Here is a 12,810-nt window from a genome sequence, read left to right as displayed (position 1 = left end):
TCCACCTTTCACTCAAAAGAAGGTAGACGTGTATGTCCTTTGCAAAAATTGTGTTAAATCTGATGAAGCAGTAAGAAATGGAATGTAGTCCACTCAATGTTTTTTTTTTTTAATTTTTATTTTAAATAATAGCTGCAATACAATTTTGCTTGTCCAGTAGTAAACCAAAGTGAAAGCAATTTAAGTCAAATTTTGTCATTCTTCCCAGCCTTTGAAATTGGGCCTGCATTTAAGATTTCAACGTCTTTATATAGACATTGTGATTCACACACACAAACAGTAATTCGGCAGAGAAAAATTAAGCTGCTCTTACCGAAACAAGGGACACCATTCGGAAGACCATGGAAAATGATGGAATTTCAGCATAGATATTTGAGTTGATAAAAAACAGTAGATTTATTTCAATTCAAACAGTATTTGCAGAGTGCCTCTTTCTTAAAAGACAAGCTGCAAAACAGTCTAAAGAAGACCTAGTATCCATAAGATGGGTCCTTCTTTATGGGTCTCCCTAATCATATGGGAAGTTTTTCTGGGTTAAGTCATCATCCAAACTGACTTCTGAGTCAAATTGTTAGCTTTAATCTCTCCTAAGCATGCTCTTACTGATGATTGACCTCCAAATACTGAAATACTACCACTACCATTTGTCAACTAGGTCATTTCCAAAATATCTGAACGTCAATACATTTATCTGCAAAAAGTAAATCAGAACAGATATTTTATCAAAATCACAACCTGTTTCCAAGAATTCCCTACCTCAACGTGTTCTTGTTGTTGTTAGATGCCATCGAGTCAGTTCCATCTCATAGCAACCCTATGTACAGCAGAATGAAACACTGTCCATTCCGCACCACCATCACAATTGTTATTATGCTTGAATCCATCTTTGCAGCCACTGTGTCAATCCATCTCTTGGGGGTCTTCCTCTTTTTCGCTGATGCTCTATTTTACCAAGCATGACGTCCTTCTGCAGGGACTGATCCCTCCGAAGAATGTGAGATATAATCTCGCCATCCTTGCTTCTAAGGAACATTCTAGTTGTACTTCCTCCAAGACAGATTCATTGGTTCTTTTGGCAGTCCTTGGTATATTCAGTATTCTTCTTCAAAACCACAATTCAAAGAAGTCAATTTTTCTTCAGTCTTCCTTATTCATCATTCAGCTTTCACATGCATATGAAGCGGCTGAAAACACCATGGCTTATGTCAGGTGCACCTTAGTCTTCAAGGTGACAACTTTGCTTTTGAATACTTGAAAGATGTCTTTTGTAGCAGATTTGTCCAATACAATGCATTCTTTGATTCCTTGACTGCTGCTTCCATGAGTGGTGGCTGTAAATCCAAGTAAGATGAAATTCTTGACAACTTCAGTCTTTCCTGTGTTTATCAGGATATTGCTTTTTTGTACAGTTGTGAGGATTTTGTTTTATGTTGAGGTGTAATCCACACCAAAGTCTGTGGTCTTTGCCCTTCATCAGAAAGTACTTCAAGTCCTCTTCACTTTCAATAAGCAAGGTTGTGTCACTGCATAATGCAGGTTGTTAATGAGTCTTCCACCAATCCCGATGCTGTGTTCTTCTTCATATAGTCCAGCATTTCAAATTATTTGCTCAGCATACAGATTGAATAGGGATGGTGAAAGGATACAACCCTGATGCACACTTTCCCAACTTTAAACCACACAGTATCCCCTTGCTCTGTTTGAACAACTGCCTCTTGATCTATATACATGTTCCTCATAAGCACAGTTAAATGTACAGCCATCCAAATTGGGTCTATTCTTTCCTAACTTGGCCCAATAGTCTAGTTTGAGACATTTCTTTCTATTCCCCCAAATCAAAATGTAACTATTAGATAATCTACTTTTGTCAACTCATTCCCTGAAACTGTGTATTATAAAAAGCCTGGTAAATAAATCATGCTAATAGCTTAATTACTTCTAATTAATTACTTCTAATTAAGCTAGCAATAGGCTAGCTTATTGGACACTTTATTATGTTTTAACATTCAGAGAATTGTTTGTAGGAGAAAGTCCAATCAATTTAATCTTTAGTTAACCCCACCCACAAAAAAGAAAAAAATCAGTTGCTGTCGAGTCGATTCCAACTCAAATCAACCCTATAGGACAGAGTAGAACTGCCCCATAGGGTTTCCAAGGAGTGCCTGGTGGATTTGAACTGCAAAACTTTTGCTAAGCAACTATAGCTCTTAATCACTATGCCACCAGGGTTTCTAGTCATCAAAGAAGGTAGACTGAATTTTGGCAAAGTAAAAAAAAAAAAAAAAAATGATGCAGCCTCTCAAATTCCAACATACATTTAGTTACAGATGGGGTAACAAATATGATGAATCACAATAAAATGATAGACCCACAGCTAATTTCCCAAAGAAATTTCTACTCTCCAAGTTGGAATAAAATGAAGAGATTTTTAGGGGCCAGTATTTAAACTTTATAGTTATCCACAGTCCACAATTATCCAAAGTGCACAATTTCCCTAATATTTTATCTCACTATCAAACTAGTAGTTAAGGCAGATTCTTTCTGTTTGTTAAAGAGTTTCTTAAGTTTGTCAGGCATGGACACCACCTTGGTTTTGTGTAGAACTACGGAGATGCTAGTCCAGAAACTACAATTTTCTTGTAAAGAAGCACTTTAATCTTCTATCTGCTGGTCAACACAAGGATATAAATAAAACATCCAGCAGGCAGTACTGCAAGTAAAATGACGAGTGTTTTCTTGAGAACTGAGAGGGGAAAATGTGTACACTTAATGAACAATGTTTCCTTTGAATTTTTGATAACCACAGCTAAGGACTGTGAATACTAATCTAATTGCTGACCCAATTTCTGATAATTTTATACACTATCTGTAAATGAAAAAGCTTCAAATTGGAGGCAAGAGGGCCAGACATAAGAATGATGAGATCAACATGCATTCACAGGAAGCAAATGGTCAGGATGGAAACCATTTGGTCATGGGAAGAATGTATCAAGATGTAAACAATTTGTTCCCAGGAAAAATGTGTTTACGACTTCAATCATGTATAACTAAACTGGCTGGCCTCACTCACCTTGGTGGTAACTTACTCCCTCCTAGCCAAGTGACTAACCTTTACATTTCAAATGACTTCATGCTGAAGCTGATCTTATCAATCATTAGTCCCCCATCTTTCCTTTGTTCTCTATGTATATAGATCCCTCTCTCTCTATGTATATAGATCCCTCTCTCCACTTGAATTTGTATTTTTACTTAGTGCTTTCCAGCTCAAGCTGTATTATTCCTCAATAAAACTCCTCTTCTTTCACTCCTAACAGAGTATGATATTTTCTTCTTTAACATTTTTGATGTCAGAAGCAAGAGTTCGAAGGTGCATTGTCTTTCATGATCCTGGGGCATCTGGACATGGGCATGGTACCTGCTGAGCCACTTTAAGATCTCTGCTTCCACAAATTCTCAGGAATTGTTTAAGGTAAAAAAAATAACTCATATCCAAGCTCCACTCCTTTGCATTGATAGCTCTTTCAGTTTTATCACGGATTTGTTTTGATTCTTGCAAGTGAAAGTTTTGCTGTAACTGTCATAAAAAAATGGGGAATGATATGTCTGAAGGAGATTTGGAGCCAACTTCCGTGACTCCTGTTCACTACATGAGCAAGCTTTATTGTCCGCCATTGTGCTTGTTCCTGTCTGTCTGGCATAACCTCACTTGAGACAGTTTGGAAAATTTGTAGCCACTTTGGGGTTCATTTGATCTCTCTAAATTAATTTCCTGCATAGTAAATTAAAGAACCGCAGCTCCGAGATTAAACAGTGCCAGTGGGATGCCTATTTTGATTGGTATAAGACCTCCAAAAGACATGAAGACAGTAAAACTGCTTCCCTACAGGGAAAGTCCCTAAATTAACTAAGGAGAATAAAGAATTACAGTGTCAAATTTCAGCTTCCACTCTTTCTGCTCCCTTTCTGGCTGTTACCTTTTTATACCCTTCTGATAGCACTTTACCTGAACTTCTCTTTTTCCCTAAAAAACTGGCAAATAAGCCCTTGCCTGAAATACCCTTTAAAATCCACCACAGCAGTGATTCCAAAGATTCCCCTGGTATCACTTTTGCCCTGTGGACATGCTGAGAATTATGTAGCATCACGGAAGATTTTCCTAAACTCCATAAGGACACCTACAAATTTTATGATGAATTTAAAATCCTTATTGAAACCTATCATCCTAGGCTCTCCAACTTATATTAGCTTTTTGACTTGATTACTGGCCCGGGGGAAGGACAATTATGTCTAAAACAGGCAAAATGGAAAAACCCCAAGGACAGTTTTTCCTTAAATATTGATAAAGTGGCCACTGAGCTGTTGGATGATGCTTGGGCCAAGAGTAAAAATTTGTTAGACTATCCCAAAGGTCTTTCCTCCACTAATTGATTGGGCTAAAATTCACTCTTGTAAACAAAATAAAGATGAAACTTTATAATTACCAGACTCAGTTGCTTCAGAAGTTTTCCAAACACTGTGGAATCAATTTGACTGTACTTGGTGCCTCCAGTGCTTTCAATGCTCTTTTCATACCTGGTCTTAAACCTGAGATTTCACCCTTAATACAGCAATATCAATTAAACTGGGAGACAGCTCCTGTTGTCAAGCCAACCAACTTAGCTTACAAATTTCCCAGGCTCTTGAAGCAGAAATGGTTTCTAAGGTTAATATATTCATGGCCCTTCAAGTGCAGATATTTGTCACTATTGTAAAAAATCTGGTCATTGGGGGAAAAAAATGAATGCCATAAGTTAAAAAATAAAAGACTGATAAAACCCAAAAAACCCCACTGTTGTTGAGAGTCGATTCCAACTTATAGTGACCCTATAGTTCAGCGTAGAACTACCCCACAGAAATTCCAAGGCTGTAAATCTTCACAGAAGCATACTGCCACATCTTTCTCCTGAAGATTGAAATCCATACCCATTGGTGTTGGGTTGATTCTGACTGATAGCAACCCCACAGTCTCCCTTAAAAAAAAAAAAATCCTACAATCTGATTCAGAATGAAGGGGTTCCAGGGACAAAACAGGGACTTTTACTGTGGTGGCTTTTAATCCTCAAAGAGAAAATATTTATTAATGTGGAAACTTGCCAATTTTTTATTGACATTGGAGTCACCCTGTCTGCTATTAATCTCACCTGTGTACAAATGCATCTGCCTGGAGTACTAAAACCTCAAATGTAGTGGGGGTCACAAATCAGGAACAAACCTTGATTCATTACCAACCGAATTCAATATCTCTTGGTCTTATTGCTGATTTAAACTCAATTTTGCCCAGTTCTGATACCCATGTCAATCTAATAGGAAGAGGTCTTTTAGCCAATGGAATTGCCATTTATAATGTAATGAAAAGGGGGAAATATTATTGAGTCTGCCTAATATCAAGTCAAAAGACATAGGTTCTGAATTAGACAATATTCAGGAAGACGAAGTTATTTGCTATATGCAAGTGCTACCATGCTCTCCTAAGTCCAATTCTGCCTTGTCCTCTATTATCTGACATATTTTTCCTATTTCCTGGAAACTTGAGGACTGCCACATCCCACATCCACAGATGTAGGTCAAGTTTTTCAACTGAGCCAATTAAAATTCAAATAAATTTATCTAAACCTCTACCAAAAATTCTTCAGTATCCACTCAAATGAGAAGCAAAAGAAGGAATAGCTCCCATCATACCAGTTTCCCTTTCTAAAGATTTAACTGTCCTTTGTACCAACTCTTGTAATACACCTGCTCTTCCAGTTAAAAAATGAAATAATAGGGGCTGAATATTTGTTCTAGATTTGCATACAATCAACTGTAGTGTTATTCTTAGATTTCTAGTGGCCCTACTCATCATTTATTACTTTCCAATGTTCTTTCAAATGTAACTCATTTTATGGTTGTGGATCTTTGCAGTGCCTTTTTCAATATCCCTGTGCAATCCGAAAGTCAATATTTGTTTACTTTAACCTGGGAAAATCAACAATTTCTCTGGATTGTAATGACCAAGTATTTACTGAATCTCCAACCTATTTTCCTCAGATTCTGCATGTAGATTTGTAGCCTTTACCGTTTACAAACAAATCCACATTGCTGCAATACATTGATGATTTGCTAGTTTGCTCAATCTCCCCTCAAGCAAGTCTTGACAACAGCGTAACTTTATTAAAACATCCGGTTGCTGGAGGACATAAATTTTCCAGAGAAAAATTACAGTTAGCTCAGCCTTCTGTTAAATATCTGGGCCGCCTAATTTCTGCAGAAGGCTTCTCTATTGATCCTAAATGGAAAGAAGCTATTCTTATCTTTCCTATATTCAAAACAAAGAAACAGCTGCAGGGGTTTCTAGGACTCTGTGGCTATTGCTGAAACTGGATTTCCAATTTTTCATTGTTGGCTCAACCTTTAAATATATATTTTAGAGCATCTGAGCCAGATTCATTCCCAATTGCACCAGAAATAAAAGAGGGGCTTTAAAGAACATGCTCGCTCAATTGTTGTCATTGTTAAGTGACATCAAGTCAGTTCCAACTCATGGTAGCCCTGTGTACAACAGAATGAAAAACTTCCTAGTCCTGTTAAAGCCTCACAATCCTTGCTATGATTGAGCATTTTGTTGAAGTCACCATGTCAATCCATCTCATTGAGAGTTTTCCTGTTTTTTTTTTGCTGGCCCTTGACTTTACCATGCATGATGTCCTTCTCCAGGATCTTGTACCTTCTGATAACGTGTCCACAGTATGTAAGACAAAGTGTCACCATCCTTGATGCTAAGAAGCATTCTGGATGTACTTCTTCCAAGATAGATTTTTTTCATTCTTCTGGCAGTATATTGAATATTCATCACCAACACCATAATTCAGAGGCATCAATTCTTCAGCCTTCCTTATTCATTCTCCAGCTTTCACATGCATATGAAGTATTTGAAGTTACCATGGCTTGGGTCAGGTGAACCTTTGTCCTCAACGTGAGATCTTTGCTTTTTAATACTTTAAAGAGGTCTTTTGCAGAAGATTTGCCTAATGCAATATGTCATTTGATTTCTCGACTGCTGCTTCCATAGGTGCTGATTACGGATCCGAGTAAAAAGAAATCCATGACAACATCAAACCTTTCTCCATTTATCATGATGTTGCTTATTGGTCCAGTTGTGAGGATTTTTGTTTTCTTTACATTGAGGTGTAATCTATACTGAAGCTGTCGTCTTTGATCTTCACCAGTAAGTGCTTCAAGTCCTCCTTACTTCCAGCAAGCAAGGTTGTGTCATCTGCATATTGTGGGTCGCTAATGAGTCTTCCTCCAATCATGATGTTGTATTCTTCTTCCCATAGTCCGGCTTCTCAGATTATTTGCCAAGTGTACAGATTGAGTAACTACTGAGAAAGGACACAAAGTTGACACACACATTTCCTGCTTTTAGCCATGCAGTATATCCTTGTTCTGTTTGATCTACAGCCTCTTTGTCTACATATGTGTTATGCATGAGTACAATTAATTTTCATTCTTTGCAATGTTATCCATAATTTGTTATGACACACACAGTCAAATGACTTTGTCAATGAAACACACGTTAACATCATTCTGGAATTCTCTGCTTTCAGCCAAGCTCCATCTGACATCAGTAATGATATCCCTTGTTCCATGTCCTCTTATAAATTTGGTTTGAATTTCTGGCAGTTCCCTGTCAATGTACTGCACAACCGTTTTAAATTATCGTCAGCAAAAATTTACTTGCATGTGATAGTAATGATATTGTTCAATAATTTCTACATTCTTTTGCATTGCCTTTCTTTGGAATGGGCACAAGTAAGAATCTCTATTAGTCTGTTGGCCAGGTAGCTGTCTTCCAAATTTCATGACATAGACAAGTGAGTATCTCCAGTGTTGCATCTGTTTGTTGAAATATCTCAATTCGTATTCTTTCAATTCCTGGTGACTTTTTTTTTTTTTTTTCACTAATGCCTGACGTGCAGCTTGGATTTCTTCCTTCAATGCCATCTGTTCTTCATCAGATACTACCTCCTGAAATGGCTGAACTTCAACCAACTCTTTTTGGTACAGTGAGTCTTTATATTCCTTCCATCTTCTTTTGACGCTTCCTGCTTTGTTCAATATTTTGTCCATCCCAAATCAAACCAAACCTGTTGCCTTTGAGTCAATTCCAGCTCATAGCAACCATATAGGACAGAGTAGAACTGTCCATAGGGTTTCCAAGGCTGTAAGTCTTTATGGAAACATATTGTTACAGCTTTCTCCAAGGCGTGGCTACAGGGTTCGAACCACTGACTTTTCTGTTAGCAGTTGAGTGCTTAACCACTATGCCACCAGGGCTTCTTCCATTTTGCCCATAGAATCCTTCAATATTGCAACTGGAGGCTTGAATTTTTTCTTCAGTTCTTTCTACTTGAGAAATGACAAGTGTGTTCTTCCCTTTTGGTTTTCTAACTCCAGGTCTTTGCTCATTTCATTATAATACTTCATTTTGTCTTCTCATGCCTCCCTCTGAAATCCTCTATTCTGTTCTTTATCTTTTCTTCCATTTGCTTTAAATACTCTACACTCAAGAACCACTTTTGGAGTATCTTCTGACATTTATTTTTGTCTCTTCTTTGTTTTCTGTCTTTTTAATGATCTTTTACTTTCTTCATATACGATGTCCTTGATGTCGTCCCGCAGCTCTGTGGTCTTCAGTCATTAGTGTTTAATGTATCAAATCTGTTCTTGAGATAATCTCTAAATTCAGGTGGGATATTCTCAAGGTCATACTTCAGCTCTTATGGACTTGCTTTAATTTTCTCCAGCTTCAGCTTTAACTTGCATATGAGTAATTGAAGTTCTGTTCTGCAGGCAGCCCCTGGCTACTCTTGGTTTTCCTAATTACCACCTAGATTATTCCTTATTTGTACATAAATTATCTGGAAATGTTTTAGGCATTCTTACTCAAAAACATGGAGGACAATAAAGACCTATAGTTATTATAGCCAATACCTTGACCCTGTAGTCTGAGTGTACACTCTGTTCCTTAGGGCTGTGGCTACTATTGCCAAACTAGTGGAAACTATAGCAGATGTGGTGCTAGGAAACTTTTTAGAAGTTTATGTGCCCCATGCTGTGTCTGCCTTACTTAATTCTACCTTAACACATCTTTCTACCAGCAAGCTCACTTCCTATGAAGTTCTCCTCCTACATGTGTCTAACATTAGACTATATACTCCCTGACCTATTTAAATCCAACTACTCTCCTCCCTGCAACTAATGAGAATAATTCTCTGACACATGATTGCCTGGACTTGACTGAGCAACTTTTAATCTCTCAGAAAGACTTAAAGGAGACCTCTTTAAATAATCCTATCTAGTTTTTTTTTTGTTGGTGGTTCTTATTTAAAACCTAATCCAACTAGTCCTTACCATCAAGATGGATACTTTGTTACAACTTCTACTGAAGTCCTTGGAAGGCAGTTCTCCCTGAAGCCACTTCAGCCCAACAAGCTGAATTAATTGCCCTCATTAGAGTTTGTAGAATTGGCTTCAGGAAAATATGTTAATATTTTTATGGACAGTAGATATTGTTTTGGAATTGTACATTATTTTGGCGTGTTATGGAAACAAAGAGGATATTTAACCTCTTCTAGAAATGCCATAAAAAATGGAGCTCTAGTAACAGACCTTATAGATGCTCTATTATTCCCCTCTGAAATTGCTATGATAAAAATTGCTTTTGATAAATAAAGGGACTCCTCAAATTTGTTTATTGATAACTCCAATCTTCATGAATTAAAAAAAAAAAAAAACAAAACTGAAACACCAGCAATTAGCCCAAACAGACAAAATTAAGGCATGGAAAAAGGCAGGCTGTTACCAAGATCCTGGCACTAAACTGTGAACTGGGTCTAATAAGTAAACTGTCTGACTCAATTTCCTGCTTGTTCCTATGATGTGAGCCTTACAAAAAGGTTCCCACGTGGAATGAGATAAAAATGATTGCAACTTTAAGAAAGTATTGGTGGGGAAAATTTTTTTGAAGCCGCCTTACGTGTTACCACCCATTGTCCAATTTGCCCTCACAAAAATGCCAGAAAACACCTTAAAGTACTTCCTGGACAATACCCTTTACCTTCCAGGTCTATGCTTAACTGGCAGCTATATTTTATTCAGCTTTCATCTTCAAATGGTTATAAATATGTATTAGTAATGATCCGTAGCTTCTCACCTTGGGTAAAAGCCTTCCCTAGCTATTGTGCTAGTGCAGGCTTTGTCACAAAAAAACTTCTTGAAAACATCATACCCATCTGGGGAGCACTAAAAATTCTTTGTAGTGATTGGGGAACTCATTTCATTGGTCAAGTCATCCAAGAACTGTGTTGAGTTTTTTCCATTTATCAAAGGCTACTTTGTCATTATCATCTTCTGGTTTTGTAGAGACTACTAATGGAATCATAAAGGCCCAAAAAGCAAAGCTTTGTGAAACTTTAAATTTATCCTGAACTAAGGTCCTTACCTTAGTTCGTTTACATCTGAGGTCCACACTATTTGGATCTTTCCTTATGTTGCTTACACTGACGCTAACATTGTTCAACCTGAATTACTGAAGAATTGCCAGTTTTTAATACAATATTCCAAAGAATATCTTTCACAGGTTAGGGAAGCCTTTGGCTAACAGAAACTAACCTCCCGAAGTCTGCCTAACATCACCCCAGGAGAAAATGTATATTGGAGGAGACATCATACAAAAGACTCATTAGAAACTTATTGGAAGGAACTATACTTCGTCCTCCTCACCAATCCATGTGCAGCCAAATTAGAGGGAATAAAATCTTGGATCCATTCGTCACAGTTAAAAAGGGTTAAGACTCCTCTTCGAACTAGCCAACCCACAGGAGTATTGAAGATTACATTTAAATGCCTCTGTGGCCAGAAGTGGCACAGTCGTTAAGTGTTACAGCTGCTAACCAAAAGGTTGGCAGTTCAGATCCAACAGGTGCTCACTGGGAACTCTATGGGGCAGTTCTATTCTGTCCTATAGGATTGCTATGAGTTGGAATCGACTCGATGGCAATGGGTTTGGTTTTTACGGGTGGCCAGAAGCAGATGACATCTGAGGTAGGCAGCTGACCCAAGACCATGGAACAAGACTGAAAATGCACCTTTTTATCTTTTTTTTCTTTTGGATCAATGTAATCACACCCATCTGAGTAATCCAGCCCTCACCATACCTATGGGATGGTTTCCAATATCTGAATGTACATCAGTTATAACCTTACGAGCTACTGATTGGCTTGCCACTTACTACTACAACACTCAAGCATCTGTTGGGTAGCCCCTAATGGCACCTTTTGGTTATGTGTAACCAACCTTTGGCTCTAATTCCTACCAGGCTGAACTGGAAGATGCACTCTAGGCCTGAGCTGGACTCAAGGGTGTATTTTAACTGAACTCCCTGTACCAGCTAATGTACCCATATTAACAGCTTGATAGTCTTGATTAGTGTTTCATTCAGACTGGCTTGATCATTTATTGGCAGTATTTGCACCTCAGGACTTGAAGATGTTATGGCACATGTAGAAATATTAACCAAATATGTAAAAAACTTCCCTAAATGACAGTGCCCACAGGCTTCAAGAGATCAATACCAAAATAGCAATGGTGAGAAATGTAGTATTCCAAATAGAATGGTCTTTGACATTATTACTACAGCCCAAGGAGGTACCTGTGACATAAGACAATCTGAGTGCTGTGTCTATATTACTGACAGTAGTGCTAATATTACACTCTATGTTAATTGTATGCCGTATGTAGTATCTCGCCTTAACAATCTTGTTCCTTCCTTAACTGATATTATAAGAAATCGGTTTTCCTCTTGGGGTGAATGGTGGAAAAAAAATTTTCTACTTTATTTTGGAATCTTTGTATTCCTCATTGTTCCTATTATTGTAATTATAAAATGCTGTTTTGCTTTAGTTCAACATATGTTATCCATGAAATGCCGTACTTTGAATCTTCACATAAATAATGCTGGTTTCACAGTGCACATTAGGCTTAAAGTCAACAATAGAAAACCACATGACAACTCCATAGACTCCTTTGAGGAGTCTCAAATCCACTTCATGAACTCTACACTATATCATTTTATTTTAAATGCCAGAAAAGGGTAAGTGATTGCATTTTAAATGTCTGGAGTGACCCTTCTATCAGCTTTAAATTATTGGCTATTGCTAGCCTACGGAGTTCTCAACACACACACAGTCCACTCAGTGAGCAGACATATGAGGATGTCCCCAGGGTTTGAATTAACAACAGTTCCTATCGAATTCAGCCAGTGGGATCCTCCAAGTCATGTGCTGTTTAAATGGATTTGTCTCTATGTGCTTCTGTCCAGGATCTTTGTTAGAAGTAACTGCACTTTAAGTTCTAAGTTAAATGACGATAATAATCTTCACAATTAAGTAACCAAAATGGGAATGACGCTCATGTGAAATCAGTTACTTAAATGATGACATTGCAGGTGTTAAAGTGCAAGATTCAGGAAAACGGTAAAAGTTTGGAATTTTAGAAATACATTAATTTTGGGGGAACATAAATATACATGCAGAACATCACAGCCAGTCTAATATTTCAGAACTTAAGGTGGTAGGTAAATAAAATACGTATTTTACTGATAAAGTCTTAAATAATGATTTCTTTTTTTTTATTCTTTTACCGGAGATTAAACTCTTGTGTTCCACAGTTTCTTCCTAATAACATGTCCAAAGTACTCACCATCCTCACTTTCAAGGAGCACTCTGGATT

Source organism: Loxodonta africana, chromosome 14 (genome assembly GCF_030014295.1).
Source record: "Loxodonta africana isolate mLoxAfr1 chromosome 14, mLoxAfr1.hap2, whole genome shotgun sequence".
In the NCBI taxonomy this organism is placed as follows: domain Eukaryota; kingdom Metazoa; phylum Chordata; class Mammalia; order Proboscidea; family Elephantidae; genus Loxodonta; species Loxodonta africana.
Note: the sequence above shows the minus strand (reverse complement) of the source record.